Consider the following 13,746-nt stretch of genomic DNA (forward strand, 5'->3'; position numbering starts at 1 on the left):
TCTTCAGGTAATCCCCCAAGGGCATTATTAGTTACAGTCACATTCGAAGCAAATCGACTTATGAGTTTTAATGAGCGTGTTTTGACGTCGGGTGGATTTGTTCGGACATGAAACAATAATTTACAAATTACCGAAGGCCATATGTCTTTTTCGGTTCACGTATAGGTAAAATTCGGACAAAATGTTCATTCCGGTCTTGTTATCTTATGTTTTAGAAATGAAAAAAAAATCTAACATTCTAGAAATATAAAAATCTAGTATAGAGTGCAATAACAGCTAAATTGCGTCAATATAGGCATAGATAATACTATTTTACTTCTTTTACCCACAAATTGTTTAGTTCAATTGAAACATGATTAACAAATATTCAGTAGGAATATTTTTATGATAATGTCATCTCAATATTCTATATATCGAGTAACTGGTGACGAAGTTGAAGCAGTGAACTTAGTGTCATTGAACGTACTTCACATATGACATTTCACATAAGTAGAAGTGTTAGGTAGATCTGAAAGGGTGAATTTGTCAGTGTTGTGTCGCCTTTATACGGCAAAACAAACAATATCCAGAAACGGGTTATAAAAATACCCCCCTCCCCAACACAAAAAAGACACTAAATGTCACGGCAATCACCACGCCATTCATTGAAAAATTGAAAGTCGCCTTTTCATGAATTCAATAACGGTTTACAATACACACGCCTGCACGTCAGCGACAGCAGTGATCCTGCACCTATGACCTTTCATAAGAAGAAATCTGAGACATTATTTAAGACGTCAACGAAGTAACTTAACCCCAAACCACTTTGCAAACGTAAGTGGCTGAACCTATTCCGCCCGCAAAATGTGATTTTAAGCCACCACAAATGTTTTCGGGTTGCACTTGAGTGAAAGGTTGGTGTATATCGTGGTCCAAAGTCACACTTGACCTTTCTTCTTAAATCAGGGGTTGATTACGTCTTATCCCGCACCAAAGGAAGGTAAGGAACGGGAATAGTTCAGCACCATTAGCACCGCTACTCCCCGTATAACAAGTTAAAGGGCAAGATCACGGCATACAAAAGGAGGACTTTAAAGAAAATCCGGATTAGTAGACAGCTTTATTTTTTGGTTTGTTTGCTTTTAAAGGTTATTTGAGGGAAAAGTCTTTGTCTGGAGGCTGTGCATTAGGGGAAACATGGAGAAAAAATAATAAGAAATCTAAAAAAGGAATAGAAACAAATTAAAAGATGAAATAGTAAAACAATACGTTTTGAATTGATATATATGAATCATGTTGAATGAATATTGTTAGACGTACGTTTCAATGGCAATGTTGGCAATGCGGAGGCGTTCCAATTTTCTAAAACTGCATTCTTGTAGCACAAGCGGCTTAGCTAAATCAATACTAAAAGGTTTGGATTGAAATTCGGCCGTGTTTTGCACTCCAGACCTATAGTACAAAGTGGGGCATGTTTAACTTTATTGAGTGGGCACTTACACACTTACACATTACTTGATGTTTGAAATTAGCACTTAACTACCGCAACGGTTGTCATTGACAATAGTTTTAAAAGCACGTGTCGTACACAGCTGCAAATGCTTTAATCTGTATTGCTTTTAACCTACTTATCAAAGTGGCTAATTTGATTTCACGTGGGCTTACAAATCTGCTACCACTCTGAGAGAGATTTTCATTTACTCGTTTGAATGTTATATAACGTCGCGGTTATACAGCCATGAACAAGTTTCAGGAAATCGAAGCTGATGAACTCGTCTAGATAGCGATAGTGATTGAATAAGATGTATTAATTGTTCGCTTGTGTCTAATAGCTCTTAAACTCACATATATGATTGCACGTTGTGCAATGTCAAAGTTATATGACTTGAATGTTATGTAACTTCACAGTTATGCAACCATGAACAACTTTCAGGAAATCTTAGCCGATAAGATCTTCGTCCTGATACGGATTTCCATGTGAAGTGCTTGAGGATAGATGGACGTAATGTTGTCTTATTTCCCAAAGCTCATGTACATTTACATAGATAGAAGATTTAATAATGCCAAGCTTATATGACCATATAAATTCCGGGAAATGACGTCCGTAAAATTTCTAAGAAATCTGACACGTGTCCGTAGCATACGTTGTGTCCGATGGCATTGAACATGTATCTTGTCACCATACATATCCATGCCCTTTGGCTAGCACAGCACTCACACCAGATAATCGTTTCAAACACTTTCCTTCCATATGTAAACAGCTAGATAAGACCTGCAATGGACTAGGGATCCTCCTTTGATACTGGTGAGCGGGGGACAAACACAAAAAACATAAAATAATACTGAAATTGTAAGCTATCAATCTGTCATCATGGTTTGGGTTAAATCTTCAAATTTATTGTCGTTACATGTTCCTTCAGCTTGCTTGTATGGTGTTATACCAGCATGCGTTTTTGTTTCAAAAATTGTATCAGATTTAATAACAGTCACCTTTCAGCACCAAGGACAACGGAAGGCTGCTGTGCATCTATTGGAAGAATTTATTCGTGAACACCACATCGCTGATTGAAATAGACCAGCCTTAACTTCAACTAATACATGGACAGAACGTCCAGTCGTTGCGGGTACACGTGTTTAATGGAGTGCTCTCAGAACGAGGTGGGTTGCCTTCACAGGAGCACTAGGCCTAATGGAGTTTTGAAGAGATTCATTTAACCGAAATCTACTGGGTAAACAGACAGTGAAAATCTTTTGACACGATTCCTTTTTTTTCATTATTTCATAGGCATAATTCATATACAGCTCAGTGTAATCTGATTTAGCATAAGGCCTACGTTGCCAAATGTAAAAAAGTTATAATACCGCAACAAAATTGTTTACTTGTTTACTTCAACATTACATGTACGTTTCATACAGTAATTTTTTCTTAAAAAATACCATACTGCTTTGTGTAGTTTGTAAGTGAAGGCCAATCTATACCAGACCTTTGAAGAAAATCCACGTCAATGCTTTCTTCAATCTAATAGCTACTCTTTTGACAACTCTCTCAAGTTCATACAGTTGACTCCTTAGACAACCCCTTTTTCCTGGAATTTATAAATGAGATGAACAACGTCGACTTTAAAGGCTCCACATGTAATACATCTTGCCTTTTCAAACTCCAAGGGGAGGGATGAACATAAAATCTCTCCAAGCCTCCTGTTTGAAATCCAATCTTTTACAAGAGAAATTTGTATATCTTCAATTCACATGATATGGTCGATCAGACTTACTTTTAAATACCAGTAGATTATCTATACGCAAGGAACCGCACCAAAGCAACGCAGGCGGTGGTCTCGATATAAGATTCGAAATGTTTTTGACATTTTCCTTCAACTAAAACAAAGTCTCTGCGCTTTCCTTTGCTTAATGAATAGTCCGTACCAATCTTCCTCAGCATATGTCTCGCCCTATATGGTCACGTTTTCCTAGAAAAACTCGGCTGTGACTTGGGAGTTCACGTAGGCTTTTAAGATTAAGTAATGCACGCTGTCGTTCCCGGCTCTGCGTGCAGGGTTGGGCATGAATCCATTAAAACCTCTCGTCACATATGCTGGAAACCTGAACCAGAAAGGCACATACTGTAGTGCCTTCGGGCCAAAGTGTTGCTCGGTATACTGGGACGTTGTCTACATGGCTAACTTAAAGGCTCGACTTGTAATTGTTGCTGTTCTTTGGATAAATCCATAGGTCGTCTTTATCAGTTTTAGAATATCAATCTGTCAATGGTTTCACCACCGTTACATATGAAAACATGACAACATGTACCATACAATAGGTACATTCTTGCCAGTAGGTAAATATTACTAGATGTCTTAAGAATAGTCTTCGATTTACATTTTGTCAGAAAAACCAAGGCACATTAAACCTGCAATGCGCCTATGATTATTATTGCATATATTTTCTCTTCCAATTTGTAAGCTTTATTGGCTTCTTACATATGAGTCATTCCTGACGCAAGTCCGAAAAAGACAACTTGTTTTCATCTTTTCCCACACAATTAAGGCAAGTTGGTAAAATGATATAGCTGTACACGAGATTCATAGGTCATCTTATCTCTCTTATTGTTTGGTCCCTGAGGCGGAAAGAGACAATCGATTTTTGAGGACAGATGTCGTCATGGTGAGGAAAATCAAAGCAAGTTACCTTAACACCCTCTGGCGTTTATATTGAGCTTCCGAGAATCCTATCGGAAAGGATAGACACAGCTGTCATGTATTTTCACTGGATACAATCGTCCCAAACCCATGTGGTCTGCACATCCTGCATGGCACACATATGAATCATCAGTAGGTAACAGTTTACAAGACAAACAGTGGCATCATAATCCTTATATGATACCGGTGAACGTAGCTTGCAACAAAACGTCAAAGATATGCATCGTTTCACTATAACAAAAATTTGATTTTAACATAAATCTAGCGTACCTGTATGTTTGGTTGAGCTTCCTTCCATGGCGTTATACCAGCATGTAGTTTTGCTTCAAAAATTATATGAGATTTCATCACAGTTAATAATTCAGCACTAAGGACAAAGTAAGGCTACTGCACATGTAGTTTTGAGATTTGTTGTGAACACCACTGCTTTCATCGAAACTGACAATGTCTGTCTTCAGCTGCCTCTTATCTATATCCGTATCCCCTATGGTCCGTATATTCCGTGTATGGCACATTTAAGACTCGCCAGAACGCATGCATATGCACGCAAGACTTTCCCTTTTCTTACCCATTACCTATGACGATGTATCTTTAGAGTGACTATAATCCCACTTACTGTTGATACTAGATTTACCAATACACATTACATTTGAGTGCAGTTTCTGCTATTGTTTTTATTCAGTAGGATCTTTTGTACAAAAAGCAATGAAAATAATAACATAAAACGTTACCTTGACATACATATTTCATTGAAGGCAGACACTTTCCAATGAGTAAAACATTAATAAAAGTCTCCCTATGGATTTCGCTAGCTGAATCCATCCATTTCTATGGATTATTCTCTTCTGAACAGAGCGCATTAAGTCCACGACATTGCTGCATTTCAGAGGGATATGACGTCATTCGCTCTAATTCCCTCGCCCTATATTCGCAAATTAACATATGGCTCTGGTGAGGATATTACTCAACCAAATTCTAACGCGGCAACTAGAAATGGAACCGACATCAGATAGCGTCTCGGGATTTTTGTCTCTTCTTTTTATGACAGTGCAAACAGCGGTAGATGAAAAAAGGGATAAAATGAAGTCAATGACAGCAAGAAAATTTACATCATTCCACGTTAACTTACTAGTATGCATAATATACATACAATAACACAACTTCTTGATGAAATGTTAACATACTTTCTGGGGCTGACATTTGACAAACATGTAGATTGTACAAATTCTAAATCTTATAAAATTCGGTTGAATTCTTTGCCCGACCAATTACTAAACAATGTGATAGAAGAAAGTCTTTGAATATATGGATTATGCATTTTGACATTGAATTGGTAAAATATTGGAAAACGTGCTACTGTTTGGAAGCGTGCTAATGCCTTGATTGGTTTTTCCATAAATGTACCATATATTCTCGATGTGTCCATCTGTATTGCATATAAACGACCAAAGGCGACATGAAGGCAGTCCACAGTTGTGAAATGACGACACAACAAAGATAATGAGCCCAAAAAACATTGCGTCGAAATTGATATTAAGGATCCTGCTCTATTAGAGTACTAGGAAAAAGGAAGAAGTTTCACGTACTTTCTTAAGACAACAAAGGGCAGCCGCTATTCTGAAAAGATAAGAAGCAGAGATACGCGCAGCAATTCAAAGATGTGACGTCAGTGTGACGTAGATAAGCGTTGATCCGCCGCGTAAAGTACGTATTCGTTGTCCACGTCTCTATTCTTTATCCAATTCAGTACTGCCGGAAACATGTTTTTTCTTCAATGTACCTTCTTTCAAAAGAACGGAACATAAAGAACATCATGCCGTAATGCATTTTCATGACATAGGTCCCTCTACGTACGTACATATGCATCTTTAAAATTCGTCGCCCTATATTGCTTTTGATGCTGCCAAGAAGAAGATAACTTAAAGATATTTCTAAGCATGGGCCAAAGAGCACATTTGGGCTTTGGAAAAAATTGGTTGGCATCCTACATATCTTTCTGATAACAAATGGATATTCAATTGTAGATTTAAGAGAAATGTCTATCAGCAGTAGCTGATAAACTCATGTATGCAACACTGACAGTATCTATGACATATGGCTAAATTTGATTGGGAAAAATTGACGTTTTTGCTCCGACTTATCAAAACCTATTTTAAACAACACACATAATGATATCCATATGGGAATACTGGAGCATTGTTTGTACCAAGGCTAAATTCTGACAATTTTCTTGTCTCATTGATGACCAGATATTTGCATAATTTATCAATCAACGAGATCAAGTGTGATTGCTTAAGCGTAACACAACCAAATGCATCCTTACAGCAAAAAGCCGGTGGCCGACTATGTCGTATAATATGATCACGGAATCTACTGCATACCTGGCATCGTCTAGTCGACCTAGTCATGGTAATGATTTTACCCATCATGCCCCGCGTCTCCCATGAGGCAATGGGATCCATTAAAAGGACTATGGAAAGATTTGCCACACCCACGTCTTGCATGTCCAATTTCATGTTGTTCAATGAAAAGACTTTTGCTGCATTTGATAATGATGATAATCTTTGCCCCCACAACATATATTTTCTTGTATTTTCTAAAATGTCTAAGTATAGGATAATGTTTTTCTTTGTAGTATCGTGCGAAAACAATTTTCGCTGTGAATAGCAATGTTTATATGACAGTGTGACAGCCGGTTGCACTACATTAAAGGAATGATATTCACTCTTTCACCACGGGCAAAATCCATGATAGGTGTATTTTCAAATACTTCGCATTAACGATTTGTTATGTTCTATCTTCATGTGCACCGCCTACAAAGACGTTATATGTCATCCGTTCATCTGTAGGCAGACCTTCTTAACCATAATACTCACATACTCCTAGATAGCAAAGACCATTATACGCATATGTATATATATATAATTCCTTGCCATCCAAACCGTCTTTTGTCCTTTATCACGACTGACTGCGTTCTTGTATCCGTCTCGTAGCAGGATTATGTTAAATCTCCACCTTAAGGTATTCCTTGAACTTGTCCGCTTCTCAAGTTGTGAAATAATCCTTCACAAAGCCGTTACCGATCAGTCTATTGCTTTCAACCGAGTCATCGCTTTGTTGTTGGCTCCTGGTGTATTGATTTCGACTTGGCGTGGTCTAATCTTATATCCAGTCAAAATGGTGTGTGTGCAAGACAGGCTTTTTCCCAATGCTTACACTGTCACGATGAGTTACGTATTGTCAAACATATGAAATGTAAAACTTACTGGGTTAAGACTTCCAGCGGATTACTGTTATATTGCAGCCCGTTACATCTTTTAATATTGGTGCCTACAATCGTAATACCAACATAATGCCGTCAAAATTAAAATATGTTAAATGGTATCATATTTGTGTGGCGTCGACACACGAGTGGTAAGGCTGGCGGAGGAGGGATCGAGTGGCCTTGAGTTCGATTCCTGTCACTCCTGGCTATGGTTTTCATTTGACCTTGGGAAATGCATTTTACACGAATTTCCTCACTCCAGCTAGATGTGGATGGGTACCTGACTTCAGTTGGGGAGGTTTTGGAAATTATTGATAGAATATAGAATTGAAAGTGAATTTATGATTTTGCAAGTGAAATCTATACGTCACCATTGTTTTACCTAAATTGCAAACACGGTTTCAATTTTCTTTTATCAATTAATTTCGTATAGAGCTATGATTTCTCATATACATACATTAACAAGATGTTCTCATACCATGCCTCCTTATCGTACATCAATGTAAGTCTTCAGTTTAGGATTCGAATTCCTAAGTGTACAAGACGAGGAGCTTGAAAGATTCCAAACAATTTATGAACAGCAAGCTTATTTTATGGACGGTTTATATCTGGTCACTTACGACTAGATATGCCTTTTATCGTGTGCTTTTATTACTGTCTATCTTCAAGGCCGACTAGGGAACCTCCGGGAAAAGATTTATTTTCGATACTCGTTATTTGTTACAGAATGGTGAGTCAAAGACATAAAAGAAATGGCAGTGCATACATGGACCACGTAGACCATTTGATTAATTCCAAGATGGCGTCGTGGAGATTGAACGGAAGCCTCTTGCCTCCAGCAACTGAACAGGTCAAAGTTCACAAGTCCACCACACAGTACAATGAACTTTTAAATGGGAATAACCTTTTCTATACATTGTCTGGACTATAATTATAGATTAAATAAACACAGGTCATTCTGATGATGTTTGAAATGTACGATAAACAGCCAACACCAACAATTACTGAAGAAATATTACCAGATTGTAGACAACTTGCGGTAGTGTGGGCCCAACATTGATCCTTGTGGAACACCTGCAAAAATCATCTACTGAAAGCAGTTTTTTTAATTAAAGCACAACTCTGTAATGTCTTAGTCGATTGTATTTCAACCACGTACTTTGAAGTAAAACCTGGAGAGAATTTGAGAATGTACGTGTAAAGTCAAGGCCAGCAGCTCACAGCTATTTACACGCCTGAAGGTTGCGAACAACGTACATGGGTGGGCGGACAGATCCAGACTAATGCCACCTTAATCGACTGACAGAGTAGCATTTCACAGACCATTTATCCACGGAAATGCGATGGATTACCTGGATTAGGTTTAAAGTGCTTCTTAGCATGACCTTTCATATGAGTTTCTGAGCCCTAAAGAAATAAGAAAAAAGGTTATCAACACGAAGGTGTATTTTAACTATACTTAGTCGGTACGCGGCACATCTACAAGTTTATGTATGTTTTCAAATGAGGGTGGCTGGCACACTTGTCACATTGTCTTTGTACACTGTGAGAATCGCTAAGTTGGGAATGGACCATTACATGGCGTTCACGATCCCACCGCCATTTCGAAAATGCCATACTCCCCCACCCACCACCACCACCACCACCAATTGGAACGCGCGGATCCGAACGAAAAAGAGGCTGATATGAACAGAGGCAGTGAGCGTACATCATGGCATTCCAGTAGCTGTACTTCCACACCAGAGAAAACTTTCCTCAAACAAGTAGATTACGTGTACAGACTGTAGAGGATACTGATGTGGACAGCGCGTCCTCACATCAGTATTAGCCAAGGCAGCTGGTCGCTGAACTTTACTTAGGGATAGTTTCCAAACCATCCGGACGTCCGTCTCAATCTACAAGCAAATCCACCGTGGAACTACAACAATTTCCCCGAAGGCTTTTCCAGGCAATTTGATTTTCTTTCAGCGTTACAAGGGCGACGGGTCGAGTGTTATTGGATTGCATTCTGGGGTAACTTCTCTGCCAGAACGACGAATTGCCTAAGTGCCATCGAACGGTCACGAAACTCCCAATGTGATGTACGGATGGGAATGCACCACATCTAGGTGAAGATGTTTCTGAGTATTCTTGTTCTGGTACAAAACTTTGTAATCCCTCATATGCACACGTTTTCAGACTGATCAATCCGTACATGCGGCCCCAATACTATTTCTTGTACTTGGAATCCATATTACCTTAAGACGGACTCAAAATCTGTTTGAATGAAGTGTAAACTTCATATTCAACAGCAAATTTAGTCAAAAGAAGCTGTTACTAATCAAAGTTCTGGTAAAACATATATTCTGAGCATTTTTGTAAATATCTCTATCCAGCACTGGGGTTAACCCTGTCCAAATGATAATATAAAAGCAATCAAAACTGAATAATTTCCTGAATTATTATCTTGTGGGTGACAAATATTCAAAATGGCAGACAACAAAAACGCTAGCAATATTGAAAATGTTTAAAAAACCTGCGTGTACCCCAAATTTAAAAGATCATGATGCCCATAGCTGCTATTTGTGCTCTGTAATAAGCGCATGAATTGCCTGTATATACTTTAGGCTGACCCTGTTCGTTTGTGCAGACGCTGACATGTCGGCATTGTGCCAGCTCCTACTGTTTACCATTGTTATCACGTCTATAGAAATAGATCCCTACAAAGATCTGATTTGACAAGATCTCCATGGCATTGCCAACCAGGTCATCTTGTTCCCGCGAAGTTCGACCATTAAAGAAAGTGAAATATTGAAACGTTGAAAGGTATTGTCATGAGGTTATCCAGAGTCATCATTTGCGTCATAAACAACCTTCCATTTGGGATCTAATCTCGACCTCCAAATATCACAGGAGACGGTTTGGTGAGTGCAGTATGACCTGTTGGAGTGCCGTCAGGATGTGCAGTCTTCGTCGCGATGGTAACAAATGTGATTTGCCAGATACTCTAGGGAATAGGGAGCGATTCGAGGGGTCAACGCTAGGCTCAAAGTGGCTGGCAAATCTCATTGGTCTTGACAAGAATGCCGGATGAAATGTGGTTGGGCACGACAAAAGGTCTTTGAACGAATTTTCACAAAACCTTATACAATTTGAAAGCCACTAAGCTTTCAGTGAAGGGCATTGTATATTTCTATGATTAATCTTTGTTGCTTATTGAAGTATCCCTGCCGGATTTCTTATAATCTTAGACTGCAGATCAGCCTTCACATCACGTATTATTTTTTGAGACGATCAAATCAAGCATAACTATTTATTTGTGGAATAACTGTGTCTCTCTTATGAGCTCAGATCAGACTTTTGCAGTTGACTGCCATCCTCCAGAGGACAAAACCTGACAGAGTGCTGACAAAATCCACACCCCAAAACTCCCCAATTCCGTCCCTGACACCCTACAGAGGACAATTCACAGGACGCTGAAAACAGAGTGCTGACAAAATCCACACACAAAAACTCACAAATTCCGCCCCTCGTAAGCTTGGTCTGATGATTCATACATTGAAATGTCTGTTTCAAATGCCATAATTCTGTCTTGAATGTTTATGATGTTGTATTTCTTCCCGTCGATTTTTTGGTAAAGTTTTAACATGTACAATACTCTGTAAATGTAAATAGCTTACATGGCAATTCCAATAAATACACCGTCGGAAAAATCGGTTTACCATCGTGAATATGATAAAATAAAAGTTTCTATCCACAATAATTGTATTGCCAATTATTGTATTACTGCTGACAGTGCCCTGTCAGTTCAATTTCTTTCTTTTAGTTGGAGCCTTGAATGTCAATGAGGATACACCATCAACATTAAAGCCTCATTCAATGCAAGGTGACAACCTTGTTCGTGATGTTGCATATCTTGACTTAGAAAGTCGCTGTCATTTTTGCACAAAGCATCCTTGACAATCGTATCACCGACACATTAATCTCCCAATATAAAACGTGCTCATCGTGGATGAATATAAAACTTATTTTTCCATGATGAATCGTGTTTACCATCGATCAGTGACAGGGCTGTTACTCGTTTTGCGTTCAGCCGGAAATTATGATCCCTCGTTGCACACAAAAATGCAAAGCTAAGTGACTAAAGCATCGGATGGAAATTACGTCTCACAGTGGGAAGGTATTCATCACAGAATCGTTAAGATAATGAGTATGCCGTACAGCTAGTTTCTGGTTGAGTTTACCTTGATTTTATCCTTCTTGATGTCTACCATGTTGACCAGGCGGTCTAGGGAATAGGATGGTGGGTATCCTGTGCTTGAATATATGACGAGCATTCTGAAATACCTACACGATCTACAAGTATTTTGTTATAACTCAGACCTATAAACAAATCCGTTTACAGGATTTATCTAGCTAAGCTGTTGTCTCAGGTTGTCATTCCCAAGCTACACGTCAATCCTCAAACCTCGAGACTGCCTACCACAGAGAGACTCAGCCGACAGAAAACATTTATCTACTAATCTCAAAGCGACAGCATCTTGTTCTCCAGTGTTTTCATCTGGGGCGCCGTTCGTCGGATGATTTATTAGACGATTAGTGAAAGTTGGCAAGACGTATTTAGAACAATCGTATCTGGATATCATTTACATCAATCAGTGGGTGCTGAAAGTGTTGCTCCTCTTATCTATGCAATTATGGATTTAGATGCACAGCAGGATAGTGAAACAAAGAAAAATGATGAGTTTTATACTTTCTGACAGTTGACATAATATGATAAAAATATTCTGGGTTTTAAATCATGAAACCGATTATCAGTTGAGACATGAAGTAATACATCAGAATCAACCAAAACAACAATCTGACTGACGCTCAATATAATGTAATCAAAGATAATGGGTTTTAGATGATAAAGTGTCAACCGCTAAGATATGGTGTAATACATCAACATCAAGTCAAACAACAAACAAAAGGCATTGCGTAGTAGACACATATATTACTGAGTAGGCGTGGTATCAAGCTGTTTACGTGAAGGAACATCAGCATTGTCATTGATATAAAAGGAAAAGCGCCGTATCGTAAACTATAATTTCATCTTCTTAATATATATATACACCACTTAATATATATATATATATATTATACACCATACATAATATATATATATACACCACTTGTATTGACTTCACTTTCCCAAAATCTCAAAAGGAAATTATAAATATATAATTACGTCAACTGACATAATTCCACCAGATACTCTATATAGCTAAGACCGCCACAGCAAAAAAACCAAAAAAAGCGGATTAAGCGATATCTACAAAATTAATGCAGTACCATAGGGATGAAGCCCGAGTGGACTACCCCATTAATCTTTGTCAGGGAAGACTGGCCAAGAAGAACTAATGCAGCGCCAGTAATCCTCGAGGTGTGTGCACACTCACTTCTGAATAATACAGACATCCAGACATTCTTAAGAAGGCCTCCATAACAATCTTGAAAGTAGCGGACTCGGTAAAAACTCTACCTGTCTCCACGGGTCGCTGGGAAAATAGTAGAAATTGGCCAAATAGAGTCAAATGTTTGATGGGAGTCGGCTACGGAGATAAGGTCAAATATAGCAACCCTGGATTGACCTTATCTCCGTAGCCGACACCCTTCAAACATTTGACTCTATTTGGCCAATTTCTACTATTTTCCCAGCGACCCGTGGAGACTGGTAGAGTCTAGGCTCGGTACCCGGTGGAACTATGAAAGTTACCGTTAGATACATGTATGGCAAGGTATCAAGCTGTATGTATAACATAACTAGAATGTCATCTTCTTATTACTAATAGTAATATTATCATGCACCACCACAATTGGCACATATTCGCTTGTCCAACATCTGAATAAGCTAAGAAACATTGAGTAAATGCTAAGTAAACGTAATGTCACCCTTGCTACTGTAAATTACGCCTAGACGGACATTCTCCCCGTCACTTCCTCTACTATGAACTCTCGACTGACCCCGTACAACTCCGCGAACTTTTTATCGCACATCTGCCACCTTCACATTCAACTTAACGGCCAATCGAATATCTGTGTGCATCCCTTTATCACCGTCTTGGGACACTTGAGTACCCTTAAGTTTCCGCGATGAATAAGGTTGATAGATTCCATACTGGACTGGGAGAACCGGCAACCCTAACGACCATAGCGCCTGAAGACTGGGGAGATGTCAATCAAGCTGAAAATCTTTACTTACTTTAGGGTAGATCTGTCTCATGTTACCGTAAAATAGAGCTTGGTACGCAAGTGGCACGCGACAAGAAATTGGAGTTTTACAGA

The sequence above is a fragment of the Branchiostoma lanceolatum genome, chromosome 1 (genome assembly GCF_035083965.1).
Source record: "Branchiostoma lanceolatum isolate klBraLanc5 chromosome 1, klBraLanc5.hap2, whole genome shotgun sequence".
NCBI lineage: Eukaryota > Metazoa > Chordata > Leptocardii > Amphioxiformes > Branchiostomatidae > Branchiostoma > Branchiostoma lanceolatum.